Raw genomic sequence first — 6,985 nt, forward strand, 5'->3', positions numbered from 1 at the left:
AGTGAAAAATGTCAGAACATAATCATAATCAGTCATAACCGCATTAAGTCAAAACACTTCTAAAACAAAAATACTTACCGCAGTAAGTAAAAGCTGAAATGGATTCCAAACTAAATTTCCTTGTCCACATCCAGTAAAGATATGTATGTCCACTTGAGTCATACAGTATGACATTGGGGATAAGATGCTGCAACAAAAAAACATGGGTTTTTTTGTGACAAGTTTTTTTTGTTCTGAAACTCTAATGTGTGCTTGAGGTTACATTGCAAAATACATTCAAAAACATTACTATGTTTGTTGGAACAAAGCTATAAGGTAACAAATTATGTATTCCAATGTTTTTTTATGGTGGAGTATGTGTGAGCTCCAATAAAACTAAAGTATTTGCTTTCACAATTAAGTAACCAGACACATTTGCCACAAACAGGCATATGTATGCATTTAAGCTATGAGTGATGATGTTGCTAGGCAGAATAGTTGTAAGCAACAGTGAATGACATGTGTTCCATGTGTAGTGTTTTTTAATCATTTCACAAACATATGGATAGCTAACGTAGATATGTTTCATATTTCAGCTTCAAGTCCTGGGACCAGCATCCCTCCGCAACAACACCAACACAGTGACATGGAGGAGACAAACATCTTAGAAATGCTGCCATTAATGCAAGGAATGAGCCCCCCAGCACCTGTGAGTACACCACCACAGCAAACCACACCACCACCACCACCACCACAACACAGCCCAACAACACCAAGAACACAAGGCCCTGATCAGGTGTTTTGGACCATTTGGGCTAGACAGCAGGCCACTAATGAAGATTGCCTGCGTAAGCAGACACAAATGTTTGCAAGCCTACCATCTCACCCCAGAAGAATCTCAAGAAATCTGAGTCGACAAAATGAGCAAACAACCAGAATAGGCAATACCATGGAAGTCATGTGTACAGACATTACACAGGTCATGGGCAACTTACAGCGCATAATGGAAGAACAGCACAGACTAATGGAAGAACAGCACAGACAACAGCAAAGTTATATGAACATTTTTCAAAACAGTCAAAAGATTAATGAAAGTTTAATCAGAATAGTAGACAATCAAAATGCTGCTACACGTGAACTCAATGCCACCCTCACTAACCTGAATGAAACTCTCAGATGCATGCACCAACAGCAAACAAGCAGCAGTTCTGGTACGACTACTCCAAATATCACGCCAGTCTCATCACCACCAAGACGGTCCACCAGAGCACGCCAACATGACAGTGCTAAAGACAAAGGCCAGGACAAGCAGCCACCCAAAACAAACGTAAAAAAACAAGTTAGACATTTGTGATAATTAACACAAAATAGTTTGCAAGTGTTTTTGATGGTGTTCAAAATATCACACTTAGCTCCTTGACCCTTTTTTTAACATCATTAATTATAAGTGGGCCAAAATAATAGAAGAAAATATTACGCACATTTATTCCTTTTCTTTTTTTTAGGGTATTGGAGGAGGAAAAAGTTGATGTAGCCACACATACATGTTAGCAGGAAGTAAACTGACCACTTGATTTTTTTCAAATCATTACTCTTTCTAGATTCCAATCATTCTCTTTGCCTGCAGATACAATAATTGCCAGCCAGGCTGAATGTCTTTAGCAGGAAGTAAACTGACCACTTGATTTTTTTCTAATCATTACTCTTTCTAGATTCCAATCATTATCTTTGCCTGCAGATACAATAATTGCCAGCCAGGCTGAATGTCTTTAGCAGGAAGTAAACTGACCACTTGATTTTTTTCTAATCATTACTCTTTCTAGATTCCAATCATTCTCTTTGCCTGCAGATAATCCAAATTACAATGTTAGTCATACATATTTTAGCTATCTTATCTAAACAACATTACAAGATGAACTCAATTGAGTGGCCTAAAAAAGCTTGTAATATGTTGCCTTTGTTTTTTTTATAAAACATTGTCCAAATGTATGTCAGTATTGTTGGGACATGTTTGTGTGTGTTCAAAATGATTAAGCATGTTTTGACACCTGATGCATAAACAAACAAATATGTACTTTTACCCTTTAAAACAAAAATGTACAATAATGTATGTGTGGAAAACTGTGTATTTACTTACACATCATCAAGTTTACAGCATCAAACATGAGTAAAAAAAATATTCAGGATTACAGTAAGTTTGTGAGTCTTAAATATGATGGTACATCACACATAGGGACACATGTTTTCCTCAAGGCAAACATATTATATGTTGAGGAGTGTTTTTTGGGAACACAGGTTCTCAAACTCGCCCATCAGGAACCCACACAGTGCATGTTTTGCAGGTCTACTCACAGAATCACAAGTGACATAATTAGCTCCACCTGTGCACCTTTAAACATATGTCTGTGAGTAATTCATACACCTGTGCTTCTACTGTGTTACTTGAAAAACATGCACTGTGTGTGGTCCTGAGGGCCGAGTTTGTGAACCTGTGCATTAGGACATTACACACAATGATAAAGTAAAATACTAAATGGTTGATGTTGGCTTGTAAGAAATTAGCACTGCAAGATTTCGAACACTTATCCAGACTTAATGCATGCCACTCATAGGGGGTAATTCCAAGTTGATCGCAGCAGGAAATTTTTTAGCAATTGGGCAAAACCATGTGCACTGCAGGGGAGGCAGCTATAACATTTGCAGAGAGAGTTAGATTTGGGTGTGGTGTGTTCAATCTGCAATCTAATTTGCAGTGTAAAAATAAAGCAGCCAGTATTTACCCTGCACAGAAATAAAATAACCCACCCAAATCTAACTCTTTCTGCACATGTTATATCTGCCCTCCCTGCAGTGCACATGGTTTTGCCCAATTGCTAACTTTCTTGCTGCTGCGATCAACTCAGAATTACCCCCATAATCTGTTGTTTTGTTATTAAAAAAACACACAATACACATGCAACTTATTTTAAGCATATAGCGAGGGTATGTTTGTATGTGTCAAGGAGACAGACACATTCAGAGTAATGGATTTTGGCAAAAAACACAAAACATCTATTTATGAAGACACAACAAATGAAATAAGCAAACCAAGCTTACCTTAGAAATAGTGATTTATGATCTGTTGCCTAACCTGCCTCCCTACATAAGTACTCCAAGTATCACCAGATGTCTCTAATTCCTCTGCTTGCTGGCTGCTTTCTTCCTCCTCCTCCTCCTCAACATGTGGCAGATGTTGTTGCAAACACATGTTATGAAGAAAGCAGCAGCAGAGCACAATTTGAATCACCTTGAAGGGACTATACAACAAAAGTCCACCAGACTTATCCAGACACCGAAACCTAGATTTCAGCACACCAAAACATCTTTCTATCAAATTCCGCGTGGACTTATGTGCATTATTGTAATTGTGTTCAGCAGGGGTATCAGGTCGGGACAATGGAGTTAGAAGCCAAGAGTAACAGCCATATCCTCCATCACCTAAAAGCCAGATATAGTAACGTGAATCATGTTAAGATACAGCAACACATAAGTAACACACTGTGGGGCTGATGTATTAACCTGTAGAAGGCATAAGGAAGTGAAAAACAAGTGATATGTGCAAGGTAAAAAATGCAGCAGACAATCTGTTCCTAAATGTTAATTTACATATTGGAGCAGATTGGCAGGTGCCTTTATCACCTTGCACAGATCACTGGTTTCTCACTTCCTTATGCCTTCTACAGGTTAATACATCTGCCCCTGTATTTGGACCAAGTATACGCAGGCCTCCACATATCAAATTACATACCCAGCAGCCATCCATCTGGCATTTGTCTGTCCTCAAACTTATAAAAGAGGGATGACTGACTGAGGATGAAGGAGTCATGGCAGCCCCCAGGGTAACCAACAACAACACTCATTATTTTGAGATTTGCATCACAAACCACCTGCACATTTGTGGAGTGTTGAAAATGGCGGTTAATATATATGTGCTGCCTGCCCCTAGGTGGTCTCAGCTGAATGTGTGTGCAATCTATGGCTCCAAGCACATTGGGCATGCCAGCCAGCTCATAGAAATCTACCCTGATGGCATGCCACTGAGACTCCTGGGTAGGGAAGCAGATTGAGGCCTCGATGTGGGGCTGCAAAACAGCCAAAACCTGTGTGAACATTTTAACGAACAATAAACTTGATATTTTAGGACAGAACTGCCCACCGAGAAATTACAACAAACACAAAACAGAATAGGTTGTTAGGTATACATCACCTGTATTAAGATTCGTGAAAATGAGGGCTGTGAGATTCCTATGACATTCCCAGACACAGCCTGAAAGCTGCCAGTAGCCATAAAGTGCAACACAGCCAGGAGTTTGTGCAGGCCAGAGACAGGGCGAGAGCGTGCTGTCTCAGGGTCTAGGCCCAGTTTGACAAGGTCATACAGACGGAAAATGTTGTTACGATTTAGACAGAACATCTGTATGACCTTATCATCGGACAATGCGTTCAAGTTTAAACGCCCCCTAAAAAAATGAGGCCTGCGCAGCCTCCGCGGAACCGGTACAACCTGCTGACCATGTTCATTTTCTTGGCCCTGGGTACTTACAGGCTGATGTCTGAGTCGGAGGAATCCCACAGCACACAAAAGATCACTGGCCCACAGTCCTGCTGCCATTTCTGAGTGTAGGTGTATTGAAATGGGCCTAACATCCTTTTATAGGCATCATAATTCAGGTGTGAGTGATTTTTTATTGCCAACACATGGAAACACGACTGAAAAAAGCAGGTCTATTTTTTTGCCGGCTTTTTTAACGAATCGCAAAAAAATACGACCGCATTTGAGCCCTCAGAGACTAACACCCAAATATGAATGAATCGTGAATTCCCGTATTCTATGAAATAACAGCCGCGTTTGACCGATGGTCTATTCATTCGTATTTCGGGACGTTGTCAGTCAAACCATTACGAATAGACCAGACACTGCCGAGATTGGTGCTTAGTGAATTCCCGGATTGGGACTTAGAAAAAAAAACACAAATCGGACAAACTCGAATTTTTTGTAAATATTGGCCATGGACTTTACTGACTGTAGGATTACCAACTTTTTTTCCTTTCAGATTTCTGGGCAGTGGGCGAGACCAGGAAGCGTGGTCAGGGGAGTGGCCAAAACTGCAAGAGTGATACTGCTTTTAATTGACAGATTTCATGACATTTTCTTACCACTGTAATAAAGAGCCCCCCTCATTACCCTTTATATACCATCAGAGGTGCTTTATAAACTTCTCTATGCTTCAGAGACCCCACTTGACCTTCTATGCAACACAGAGTTAAACTAAGACAGGTGCAATGTATTTATTGTGAAATATGAAAAAGAAGCCTTGTTATAAGTTGGAGAATAACATTTTAAAATAAAATTTCTCTTACGTTCTAGAGGATGCTGGGGTCCACATTAGTACCATGGGGTATAGATGGGTCCACCAGGAGCCATTGGCACTTTAAGAGTTTGAGAGTGTGGGCTGGCTCCTCCCTCTATGCCCCTCCTATCAGACTCAGTTTAGAAAATGTGCCCGGAGGAGCCAGTCACAGCTAGGGAGCTCTACAGAGCTTCTTTAGAAAAAGTGTTTTTAGAGTTTATTATTTTACAGGGAGGCTGCTGGCAACAGCTTCCCTGCCTCTTGGGACTAAGGGGGGAGTAGGGTCCACCCTGCGGGGTCTCAGCCACTATCTCCGCTGACAGGACACTGAGCTCCTGAGGGGATCGATCGTTCCCCGCCACAGGGGATCGCTCACCCCAGCAGTTTGCCGCCACCCCCTTACAGAGCCAGAAGATTGGTGGCAAGTGAGTCACCGACCCCCCTTGCAAGCGGGGGGCCAATGTGAAGATGGCGGCAACAGGATATGTAGCGCAATACTAACTGCGCTCCAGGGCTCAGCTGTACATAGTGCGGTGCTGTGAGGGGTGCCCTGGGCCAGCGCTTACCCCCTACACTGGTCACACAGCCTGTCGGGGTCCCGGGATCTCTGCCAGCATAATTCCCCAGGCCAGTATAATCCTATGTAGAGTGGGAAGGCAGCGTCATTTTGGGGGCAGAGCTTCTCCTCAGAGCGGACCCAGCAGCGTTCGGCGCCATTTTCCTGCCTGCACAACGCTGTCAGTGAAGAGCAAGTCCCTCCAGAACAACTCCAGCTATCTCTCACGGTACCAGGGGTTTGTAGAAGGGAGAGGGGGGGGGGGCGTATACAGGCTGTGTAACGTATAAGGTGCACAGTCAGTGCTGGTTGGGTGTCTCCCTTTACCTAAAAAGCGCTGTGTGTGTGTTGGCTTCAATCTCTCTGTCAATCTTGCCATTCTTGGGGGTGAAACTCTGTCTGCTCTCCCCTGTGTGTGTGTGGAGTGTCTGCATCCATTAAGCTATGTCCAGGGACTCTGTGTCATTTGCTGCAGAGGTTATGTCCTCTTCGATGTAATCAGGATTGCACTGTTTTAGCACAGATACCAGCAAGTGAGCCTGAGTGGTTATCCTCTATCAAATCTATGATTTCTCAGATTTCTACTAGGGTTGCACAGAATGAGTCTGCAACTCAGGTTTCACAAAACTCTATGGCAGTCTGGCCCAGTTCTGTTACCTCAGGGCCCCCCCGCTGTATATTCCCAAAAACGTGCTCTTGCACAGATTATGCAAGATGACACGGATACCGATTCTGACACAGAGGACGGTGATGGGGATATGTTGAGGGGGGCAGCAACTCTAGCAAAAGGGGTGCAGTTGATGAATGAGGACATTAGGGATGTGTTGAATATTACTGATACAACACCTGGGCAGGTTGAGGAGGCATACTTCACTGAAAATAAGATAGCCTCGCTAACCTTCCCTGTGTCAAAAGAATTAAATGCTATTTTTGAAAAGGCATGCGAAAACCCTGAGAAAAAATTCCAGATCCCTAAAAGGGTCCTGGTGGCATTTCCTTTCCCTGTGGAGGATAGTAAAAAATGGGAAAATCCGCCCATTGTTGACCCGTCTGTATCCAG

Source organism: Pseudophryne corroboree, chromosome 1 (genome assembly GCF_028390025.1).
Source record: "Pseudophryne corroboree isolate aPseCor3 chromosome 1, aPseCor3.hap2, whole genome shotgun sequence".
NCBI classification, from domain to species: Eukaryota; Metazoa; Chordata; class Amphibia; order Anura; family Myobatrachidae; genus Pseudophryne; species Pseudophryne corroboree.